The 12,479-nt window shown below is 31.3% G+C and overlaps 1 protein-coding gene across 5 annotated transcripts in view; it reads right to left on the bottom strand.

Annotated features, from left to right (window-relative positions):
• LOC118187558 (uncharacterized) overlaps positions 1–12,479 on the bottom strand; it is a 338,262-nt gene that overhangs the window by 286,701 nt on the left and 39,082 nt on the right. Inside the window, exon 2 of one of the 5 annotated variants that reach the window (XR_015038746.1) lies at positions 3,262–11,640. The exons of the other annotated variants lie outside the window; for them this stretch is intronic. The gene's annotated coding sequence lies outside the window, so the exon portion shown is untranslated. Of the gene's footprint in view, positions 1–3,261; positions 11,641–12,479 lie in introns of those variants that run through there. 5 annotated transcript variants of the gene reach the window in all.

Raw genomic sequence — 12,479 nt, 5'->3', positions numbered from 1 at the left:
TTTGCGTAACAAATACACGTTTACTAAATATCAGTAAACATAACAGTGAGTTATGTAGTTTATCTTAAAATTTTCACGACGTTTCTTTGCAAACCATACAAAAACGATAAATAATAACTAAACCAGCAATCAATGAAACAAAGAAGTTTAACTGAAAAGAATTATTCTCATAAGACATAAAGATTAACTTTATAATCAATATCCAGTCACATTCTAAAAATAATCATACTTCCAATTTGTCTCAGTACTTGACTAACTGCCGTGAAAATTCTAAATAATAGATATTTTCTGAGGTTGAGGTATTAATAAAATAAAATATTTTAACAAGTTCGAATACAACAGGAATGCATTTATGCAGCCATTTGAGGTAAGCTAAAAAAGCTCCCATTCTTACGATAAGAGATTCCTGAAATATTTTATCACATTTTTACTGGAATGACGCAAAAATAGATAATTCATAAATCTATATGTAGCCTGTGGTGTCAGAGAGGCTTTTATGCTTTGATAGTATGAATATTTATAGGAAGAAATCTATATTGACTCTTTCTTTGTGAAAATAAGAAGTTATCCTTCCAATAAATAAAAGCATTTATTGAAAAACAATAAATGCTTTTGTCACTAGTTATTGTGATAGAAGTGATAACGAATTTTCAACTTTCCCCAAAATAACGATTTCTTTACTCATCTGATTGCACTATTTTCCTTTATTTGTTAAAAAAATGCAAAAGAATGATATAAAGATGTGTCTGTATCTTACATTAATTATTTGTACAAAGTGTTTATTACCCTTGGGTATTAAATAGTAGTTATTAACTTTCCTATGCGACTATTCTAAAACAAATCACAGTTTAGGAGTATTACACGTCAAATATCTGATTCTTGTTTTAAAAACAAAATCCTTCAAAACAAAGAAATTGTTATAATTTTATCGTCTTTGTGATTTATTAACCGTTTGACATGGTACTTTCTTGTCAGTTGATGAGTCAGTGATTACTGCTACGGATTCGAAAACTGTTTCATAATCGCTCTTCATCCAGCACTTCATTGGATTCTCTTCACTCATAATGGGATAACAAATGTTATTTCATTTTCTAAAGTACCTTATTCAAACGTAACTTCGTTGGCATTTAATGTAAGGTGAGTAGCTACTTATCAATATCTGCAGTCGCTAGAACACCTTTGAGCTTGTGAAGAAGTCTTTCATTTTTTGAAGATGCTTTAAGTTTATTCTGCTAAATGTTTGAATTGCACGCAATAATAATAGTCTAAATTAGCGATTGCGAAGTAATCCGATTACCAAAGTTGTAGGAAAAGAAATAAAGAAACGTGTGTATAAATGTTTAGAATAACAATGCTGAAAAATTTACTGAACTCTAGAAATGAAGCATGTTACATAAAATTTTCATAAGTAGTTGAGAGAAAGTAGCGTGATTAGTATTTCAAAACAACGTGTTCAAAGGGAGGAAAAGTCTGTTAAGTTCAGCTGCAGGACCGAAACGCAAAAACCGAGTTAAATTTGGGATGGAAGTTACAATGTACTATACTATAGAAAACTAGAGATAATTTTGTGCAATATGACATCATTATCAGCAATTCGTTATGCTGCAAGGTAGAAAAATTTAGGATCTAATATCTCGTATTCTGACAATACTTTTTAAGTGTCATAAACGGTAAATGTCTGATAATTGCAATATGACGAAACCGCCGAAAATTTTGAATAGCCATCCCTAGAGTTATTCTTAACCCTAACACAAAACGTTTCATATCTTTGCATGTAAACTTCGCGAAGATATATAAAAACCCATTTATTTACTTATATCACATTTCAGCTTATATTCATGAGCAAGTCTGAGTATTTTTCGCTCAGGGAGAAAATACAAAACAAAGGTTTTTCGCTTTCGGGATTAGGTTTCCCGGTTGGGCAAAACTACATTCGTTATTAACTTTGCAGCTGATCCTATAAAGTTCCTTTAAAGCTATCAATTACTAGCGCATGCAAGACAGATTTTGTACATAAAGAAAAAAAGCTTTTTTTTTTCAAATTTTATTTCAACTTTTGAATGCATAATGAACGTTTCATTAACTAGACTTTTCTTTTGAAGGACTATGTAAAAAGTTAGACATTTTATTTTCAGATCCTTTCCCTACGCCCTCTGCTGATTTCCTAAAATCTGATTGGAAGAGCATTTCTTGAATCCATATTTAAGGAAATAAAGTCTGATATCCATTTTTCCCAAATATCCTGCACACTTGAAAAGAAAACAGGTATAACTCAAAAACTTTTCATTTTTATTATTAGCACCAATAATAATGCAAAAGTTTTGTACAAAATTAACTTGATTGTTCAGCCTCTGGAAGACAGCTGTCCAGGTATCCCCTTTCCCATTACATTCTCCTCAAATTTCTTAATTAAGTTGAATAAAATATTTACTTATCACACAGAAAAAAGGGACTTTTCTTTGTAATGAGATTTTTCAAACACAACACAACATTACAAAAAATATACGTTTTGTCCAAGTTTACACTTTTAAGCTGCCCTGTTTTTTTCGTTTTTTTCCCGAAGTATCAAAATCTATAAATCTAGGCATTAAAGCGAAGCAGTTTGAAGTTTTCAGATGTCAACATTAGTTTCCTCTTTTCAATTGAACTTTATAGCAATTAACTGCATCAGGAACGCATAAATTTGATTTACTAAAACAACGAAGTTCCACAATTCATTGCTTTACTATTCAGGGTGCATTAGATCAAGAATATTATTTTACAGCTTTTTGGAAGCAAAAATTAATTGGGATACAGGAACTGAAACAGAAACCTTCGATTATGCTGAACATCGCACAATGATAAAACATAGCAAAAGCCAATCTTCTCGTCGTCTAGAATACTCATGGGATGTTCATAAGGTTAATAAATTATTCATATAGTTGACTCTTAGCCTCTTCAAAATTAACTACCCTATTTGCAATTTTTTTATTTTACTTTGCAATTTTACTTTATCTGTGTCTCGGTTAGAATGGCACCTAGGGCAAAGAGACCTTTAAGCCAGAATTAATCGGTTCAACGTTTGCCCCTCCAACTCAGGCTAGAGTAGAGTAAAAAGTAGTATAAATAGAGTATTAGTAGTAAAAGTCCATAATTAAAAATTCTATGAATTCCTTTAAGTTCCACTTACATGTTCGATAGGAAAGTTTTGCTCCTTGAGTCTTTCTTGCTCTTTTTGGCTCTTTTTTTCTTCTTGCTCTTAACTGTAGACCCTACTGAAAGAGGAAGCAGAGATTCTCACTATGTCTTGAAAGAACAAATGACTGCAGACGAAGGTTATAACGACCTTCTTATTTTAACTAAACTGCTCAGAGCAAGCACTCACAAATTTACCACCATTTGTGGCTAAGTAACTTGCACGCAAAATAGTATGTACAACCACAACGAATTAAATGTTAGCCACACGGCTGGCTTTTAGTCAGTATAAACCGCTTAATTGACTGCACACAGCTAAGCCGAGCCTTGAATATCAATATAAACTAAAATAAGGTGCTAGTACACAAATATTCAGCTACACAGCTACTTTCATACACGCGGCATGAACTCAAAACTAACTCTCCTACCAAGAACTCTTAAACTCTGCTACTTAAATGCTATTTCCTAACTCACTTAGGTTTGCACATACGTCAATTTGCATTCTGGCAGGAATTTGAAATAGAAGGGAAGGGAAAGTTTCTTACAATAAAAATAATTGGTTAGAAGAAAATAAGGTCTTTAAAATTGAAGCGGAAAGTTCCACAAAAGGTATAAATACAAATATATAAAAGGCCACGTGTTTTATTTATCTGTGAAAGGAATATTTATTTGTGTTGAGTATTTTGCATTTTTTTTGTATTTGTACAAGAAAAGTACACCTGTACGTATTTTTGTATAATTTGTGAGATTCCTATATCTCATTCATACATCTGGCTTCCAATAAACTCTGTCCAGTGGTGAAAAATGCCACCCTGAGCACTATATTTTAAATCATTGCCAGCAAGCAAACATATTTTAAGCCTTAAATCTATATTATTTGCCATTGTTTGACTCATGCTGAATGAAAAAGAGATTCATAAGAAGATTTTTAAAGACCCGGACCGAAATACCAGTGTTCTTCTTTGGTCTTGTTTCTGAAAGCTGCAATGAATATTTAGAATACGTGTTGATATAAACATACTTTTAATGTGCCTTGATCGGTATAATAGTTAGCGATTTTGGCTATCGTCTCGTTGGTCCCAAGTTCAAATCACGGAGAAGGCCTAATTTGGTTTAGTTTGTTTTATAGGATTACGGAGAAGCACTAGAGGGCTATATGACTAAGGGAAGGGATGCCATTGTGGAGAACGTTCCAAGGGAAACTCGCTCGTATACGAGTCACACAAGAAGAAATCCATGAAAATGCCTATTCAGGCTGTCCGTTCCTCGAGATCTGAGCTCCGGAATGATTTACAAGTGTTCAAAGACTTTACCGCTCGGCCGCTGGTGGGCTCGGAGAAGGCTTGGATTTTTGCAAGTTTAAAAAGGTCGCTTAAAATACTAACCAGCCAAAAGTCCGCTCTAGTGATTTGGTGTAGATCCCCCTATCCGTTTCCCTAGATTTTTCTCCTTAAAAATTGAGGCGACGCTGTACAGTTAATGTAGTAAACTATTACCTGTACAACCAACGTTGAACTGCCCACTTCTTCCTATCTTGTCCCATACTTCTCTGCAGCAATTATTTTACCCTCTAGCGTATTTAAAACCTAGTTTATTTCATTTACTATTTGCTTCCGAGAGGAATATGAATTAAAGGATTGTAATTTCACATAGTTTCTTCTACATAACTATTAAATTTAGAGCAGCTTTCAGCGCTTTATTTAGTAAAAGGTTTATATAATATTAACTCTTTTCAAATTTTCAGTATGCATACATAACGTCTACTGTGTGGTACCGAAGGGCCTGGATTGGAATCTCGGAGCAGGCATAGCTGTAATTGTATGTCCCTTCACAGGAGGTAACAGTGGCTCACGTATTAGGTGCTTCCACAAATAAAGTGGCCACCATATCCGGCCTTAGAAGTGGCCAAGCCTAAGTTGGCTAAGTGCCCGCCAATGGAAATTTATATATATATATATATGATTTATTTACTAAGGAAATATTGATTATATTATCTTCTAATATAAATTTATTAGAATGTATCAAAATGAGGGAACCCAGAAGTAGTAATTTTAATTCCGAAAATTGTATTTTAAAAAGAAACTTGAATGTAAATCATGAAAAAAAGCTTTTTAAGGGGACTTGAATTGAAATCAAGAAAAAGATTTTGAAAGTATTTTAATTGAAATCATGAAGAAAAAAATTCAAATTTAAAAAACAAGTGAAAAAGATAATTTAAAAAAAAAAGTAATTATCGTCATTGATCGGAAATTATTTGACTTTTCAAGGAGAAAAACCAACTCCCGTTCAATGAACAATAATTAACAAATGCGAAGGTGTTTCGTCTTTTACTCAAGTAAGAATGATGATGTCAAACTGGCAAATTAAGCTAGGCCAACATTGTTGTTCCGTTAAGTGATTGTATTTTCCAGAAAACCTGAGACACTAAAGCCAAATTAGAGTACCAAAGTATTCATTCCGAATGTAGCATTTTCGCTAATACAATAGATTCTTTATAAATTTTGAGTTAATAGCCAAATTATGTAGTAAAATTTACAAGATACTTGAGTAAAGTGTCCCCCGACACCCTCGCTTTTATGAATGTTAATTCAAAACTATTTTTATAAATATAATAAACAGTAGAAATCTTAACTAGACTTATGAAGTAGAACTCAAACCAATTGAAATAAACATGAGAAACACAAGAAGTATAAAAAACTATGCTAGCTTTGCAAAAACAAATTAAATAGAAGTTGAAAAATTGAAATATATATATTTAGAACTAAAGAAATGTAATTTGTGAAATGTACATGAAATACAAAAGGCCAGAATAGGAATTTATTAACTTACGTTCTTTCTAGTGGGATGTCGGTAATGTGTTTTCTTCTGTTTCTTACTCAGAACGGGTAGTGTAGGCCAAACTATCCGAAATTCCGTTATCGGCAGTAGGGTTACTTTCAATTATTACAGGCGGTGAACCTTTGAGAAGCTATTTTTAGTTGTTTGAGGGAGGTTGTTGCGGAGTTCTTATGTGAGTGAAAGCGTCTATTAAAATGTTGAATATATTAACTAGTGAATGGAAATTAATTAATTTCTGGCTAATTGTCGTGGCGGAACGAGAAAGAAAAGAAGAAAAAGAGTAATTTTCAATGCCAACGAGCTATTTGGCAGACTATAGTGTATGAAACAGGTTCATTTTTTTAGTAACAGCATAAGAAAAGTCTGAAAACAATGATATTTTACATTATATACAATTTTGTAATGACGCTATGCACAAATCCTCCAGCTGATAGTCATCCAACTTATACCGCCTTTTCAGGTTTATGAACAAATTATCATATCCCTATCAGTTAGAAAAACTTGTTTTCGATTTCAATGAATTTTAGTTCATTCAATATATATATAGAGAGAGAGAGAGCGAGAAAATTTTATTAAAGAAAAGTTTTTAATATAAAGATTATACTATCCTAAAATGTTTAAGAAACATTTCAAATGTAAATTTATATGAAGATTGTGACAAACAAAGCATTTTGAGTCAGGTATTAAGAAAATTGAATCAGTAAAATTTGTTACTTGATACAATACTTTAAAAAAATTTTAACTTATTTTTAAAAATTATTTTTAAAAAGTTTAAAAACTATTTTACTCTTTTATTTTATTATTTTTTTAACTTATGAAGATCTTAAATTGAAAACTGTATATTAATTATTCATATCTTAAAGTTTCAAATAGGCTCATCAGGGTTAACTATTTAAAACATTAAAATTTAACCATTAAGGAGTATTGAATACAGGTTTCGTCCTTCTTAACTATGTTATTAATTAGTTTAGTTATGGCTGAAAAACTGGGTTGCAAAATGATAAAGTATTTGAAAGTACTAGCAAATTGTCAGTCACTATTATTAGCCAGAGTTTAATTGTACTATAAGCTATTTATCCCGTCTTCTTAGCATGCCTTCGTGGTTTAGTGGTCAGCACACAAGGCGCGTACCAAGAGGTCCGGAGTTCGAGTTCCGACGAGGGCATTGCTCATATTTTCATCGTCTCTTAGCATCAAAAATCCTAATGTCTTTACAGTACTAAAAATAATATTCAGCATTAATGCACAAAAAAATGTAAAATAATATTGCCTTTTATGACTAAATTTTTAAAATGTATCTCAAAAATATTCATTTAATATTCACACTTACAAAAATACTTTTAAACATGTTTCTCTTTTAACCTGGCTAAGAGTCGCATTTGGAGTCCATCTAATCCTTTGCACTTAAATCATAAATAATATTTCCTCTTCGGTTTCTTATTAAAAATTTACTATTGGAAATATACTTGAATGAAATTTCACTGGATTATTAAATTCTGGTCATTTATAAAGTTAAATGAAAATTTATATGATAACAGTCTTTTTAATTGAAAATGCTATTGTCACAGTCAAGCAAAAATGGAGGTAAATTTCCATTCAAAACACTTTTGCGGTGAAAAACATTTATATCTGTTTTTTGCCTTATGATTTCAGAATTCACTGAAGTATTCACGCAAAATTAAATGATATTTGCTCAGATATCGAGCATTATTGTTCCGGAAGAAAATCGAAGGAAAACTGAAGCAGATTTAATTAATCAAGACGCTGAATCACGCACTATGTTACTGAAGAAAAACCAGAAATGTTTTCTTTTTAAAGTAAGCAGCTTCATACTTTAAATACAGCATTTTTTTGTCTTTTCAAAAACTGTTCATTTCATAATTAATTTTCCTTAAATGATAAATTACACGTGTCTCAGCACTTGCAGTTTTAGAGCGTGTAATACCGGTTACGTATAGTGCGGTAATGAGAAGGTTTTGATAAATTTAAAGTTTTAAAAATTACTTTATTAAAAACTTATTAAGTCTTAAATTACTTCGGTAGGAGTTACAATTTAATCTGTTTAAAAGGAAAAGAGATTGGAAAAAAAGAAGAACTTATCATGTGTTTTTATGGCACATGTTAAGGTAAATATTATTAATAAATTTTGCATCCTTTGGGCGCGTACGTATTTATGCAACTCCACAAAGTTACACTAAGGAAAAAACGATTGAAAGAGAAATAAAAGGGAGAAAAATATTACAGCAAAAAAGCATTTAAGGAAAATTGTATATAGAATCTGAAAATTATGTAAATAAAAAATTGGAATGTCTGACAAATGTAATTTGATAAAGATAACTTTGAGGTTTGCATCTGTTCAAAAATTGTTTGAAATTTGTATTCATTTAGACTCGTGTTCCAGATTCGGGTTATGTTTCTTATACATTTTTTATACTTTGTATTTTTTCTTCTTATAGTTTAAATACACTTTTAAAATTTACTTTATAATACAACAAGCTAATTTAAAGAGAAATACCTTTCTTAAATCCTATCACTGCTCCTTACACAATTTTTATACATCTGTGAAAATAAGGTTTGGATCTTGAATGTTTAGTGCATGTGTGTATATCTACCTCTCATTTTCGAAAGAAGATGGAAGAATTCAATTTGTTGCGGTAGTTTTACACATCGCTTGATTAAACCTTTTCCCTTGTTCAATCTCACAGAAGAGTGTCTAATTCCAGGATGTTAAGCTTTATCATTTCAGCCTTTATATTTTTTTAAAATTTCAATCGCTTTTACTTGGGTGCGTTTTGGTCTTGTTCTTATCGCCTACGTAAGATGTACAGTGTTTTCTGGCAAGCAGACACGGTATGACACCATCCCTCTTTTTACAGAGAAAGATATTTTATCTTTTTGTTTCATCACTGGGTTTTATTCTTCCTATTAATCAGAGTGCGTTCTTTAAATGCTGCTACAGGGATGTTAGGACACAATATACTTCAATATAATTATATTTTCAGATTTGCATACATACAGTTTTTTAACTGGAAATAATCAAACAACAGAATTTTCGAAAGGCAGAATGGAGATTTCCCGGTTTAGAAAAGCAAAATCACTTCTACCGACATGAGGAGAGAAGAAAGCTTCATAACAAAGATTTAGGATATTAGGACAAAACCTAAATTGCCTAAAAGTATTTAATCGATTCAACCATTGTACCTGGAGAGACTTGCGCTCATGTTTATCGGCTTGCAAATTTTTGCATGGATCCCAGTCTTTTACTATGAATTAACTGGCTTTGGGAGTAAGTGGTAAGACGGAAGAATACGAATCATATCGTGTTAGCAAACAGCTATATACGAGTAAATCATTGTAGGAGAAGTTGAATACTGAGGCATGCCTATTCTGTTTTGGCGTATAGAAAGAAGACTGAATTACTTTAAAAACGGTAATGAATGATTTATACGCAATTGATGCATTTACTATTCCGTACAAAAAGAAGTCAAGGGGATTCAGAAACACTAATAAAATATTTATTGAAAATTTACGCAAAGATAGTAAACGCTGACTGAAAATTAGCCAGTTAAACGACTCGATGCAAATGACAGAAAAATCTCATCGGCATTCAAAAGCAAAACAGGTATTCACACAAAAAGATTTTATAGTACATAAATTATGAGGATTTACTTATTTATTTTGACTAACAGTCAATTTTTAGTTATAGCTACTTTCCTTTTACTCTCATTTTCATCCATGCTTTCCATGCCAGAATGTAAATTAGATAGTGCGCGTGTATTCAGATTAAGGCAGAAAGATGTGCTATTTAAGTTAGGGTTCCTCGAGTTTATTTTGGACAGTGTTCCGCCTGCTTGAGGCCACATTGTTGCCGTGACTAAATAGTGATTTGATTTCTACGAGCCAGAGCCTTCCTACTCATTATCATGTGATCCGTTAAGCTAATCTAATTACATTTTTATTTTACTTTCACTAATACTTATTTAAGTTAAGCCAGAAGTGTTGACTTATGTAAACCCAAGTGGGGTCGACTGTCTATTCTTTGTGCTTCCATAAAAAGACTATTTACACCCTTCTTCTGGCTTTGTCTGCCTACTGCTAAAGATCTGGGGATAATTCCTCTACATAATAAGCAAGCAAATTAGGGAAAAATATTTCTAACTTTGCTTAAAACACCTTTCCACTCTTTAGATAAACTAGCATAATTTCATAGATACAGATTGAAAATTTAAATAAAACTGTGATAGGAATGCATATGAACAACTTTTAGTGATAAAATGATTTATAGATTAAAATATCTGAATGACGATAGCTTCATACCATCTAAATTCTTAATGACACCAAATATATTATGTAAGTTTGAAGAATTTCCATGAGCTTCTGGTGTGTAATTTAAAAATTAACCCTCTGTTTTGGAACTTCCCGCACATAAAACATGCCATTTACTGTACAGGAGAATGATAATAGTGAAGCATATAAAAAACAATTCCTGATTAAATAAATTCTTCAGAATTTCAAACACTTCTATTCTTATTTGTCTTACTAACTGATCCTATGTTACTGAAACAATAAATGACGATGGCAGATCGTTCAACTATCATAACAATGCGCTCTTTACATTTTGAGGCACATCATTACAGGCATACCCATAGATTTTATAATTGTGCAAATATATTTATACAAGATGTATTCTTTAAATGTATAGTATATAATGGCATAGATTGTTTAAGAAGAGCTAGTAACTTTTATATGACATTTATATAACTAACTGACTTTTGTTGACTACATTTTATAAGTAATTTTTATATGATTTAGTAATTAGTGTATGAAATTTATTGAAAATCAAATACCAATAATTTTTAATATTCTAATAGGAAATTATGTTTTATGAAGGTAGATATTTTAATTAAATAATTATTCTTACTAATTTATTAAATGAGACTACTATCTGATACTTTTTAATTTATGATATATAATTAGTATAATATAACTCATTACAAAATTTCTTTTATATATAATTTTCAGATTCTATTTAAAACATGCTCCTGTACTGGAGTATTTCCCTTATATATATATATTTTTAGTCGTTCAGTTTTAAGGGTAAATAAACTTCAAAATCTCTAACGAATGCCTAAATTACAAAAGCACAAAGTTCTTACTTTTCCTCATAATTAAAATTCCTTTCAAACCGATATGTCTAGATAAATATATACTCCTCTGTGGGATTTTAAATTACAAGACAATAACATTGATACAAAAAAATATATATAAGCATATCCTTTTCTTAAAGAAGTAAGTTTTTTCGTACTCAATAGCCCCGTATTCATGAAAATTTGTTTCATAGGTCTTTACAGTAAAGCTGCTGAGGTTAACAATCATAAAACAAAAGTTTCGACTTTCATAACGAACAAACGCACTTCACAAGTTTGAGCATAATGAACTTCCTGTGAGAATATTGCATTTATTTTGCTTCGCTGTCTCTTTTGTTCATCCAATCTCCAATTTCACTATTGTTTGGGCGCAAGACTTGAATCATCGTCCATAACCGTTTTAGCTCGCACGGGAAATCAGCATATATGGTGGGGGAATCATAACATACCTTTCTGAAAGTCCTAAACCGCTTCAGGTTAGCTAAAAGAAAAAAAAAGCAACGAATGTAGCTTAAAAAGACTGCAAAAGAACAAACTGTAATAAAAGATGATCTAAAGCGTAGTTCTGTGTTTTTTCGCAACTAGGGTCTAATGCATAAATGTCATTGATTGCCCAATTACTGAAACCCGGTATTTACAAAGAAATTTTAGAAAATAAACTCTAAAGTTTGCCTACACAGCAGATTTGTCTTAGCAAATTAAATCGAGATCTCCTCGGCAACTTGAAGGATAATGATCGAGAAAGAAGATTTTGAATCGAGTAGCCTTTTTTCATTATTTCAAAAGGCTGTTATGACATCACAAACAAAAAGTTATTTTCTGTTCCATTTCAACACAATTGGCTGTACAATGTCATTAATTCTTTTTTAATTGATAGACTTGAATTGTGAAATTGTTAAAGATTTAAAAATTAATTCGTTATGTTATGCTGACGATAATGTTCATGAAAGGATTTGCTCATTCTCCTTTTGCTTAAAAGAAGAAAGCTATGCCAGTTAAAATAAACTGCAGAAAAAGATATTTCGTGAAGTTGACATATAGAAGAAGAATTTTTAAGATTACCAATGAAATGCTCTTGCTTCATAATGATTTCTCTAATTGCAGTTTGGAATACTGCACAGTAAAGCGAAAACTTTCTGACTTAGAATAACCATTTAGCTCAAAAGTGGAAAAAGCATTCTGGCTGCTAAATTAACTGTTCAAAATAAAGTATTTTAGTTTACTAGATTCTTAGCACGTAGAACTTACTCATCAAACAACTCCATTATAACTGCTTACACTCTTCTCTCAATTTAGGAATTTTTATGGCATATTCTTCCT

Source organism: Stegodyphus dumicola, chromosome X1 (assembly GCF_044657685.1).
Source record: "Stegodyphus dumicola isolate Sdum_Otavi_A_Nest chromosome X1, ASM4465768v1".
Classification (NCBI taxonomy): Eukaryota; Metazoa; Arthropoda; class Arachnida; order Araneae; family Eresidae; genus Stegodyphus; species Stegodyphus dumicola.
This window is presented reverse-complemented; position numbering and strand designations above follow the sequence as displayed.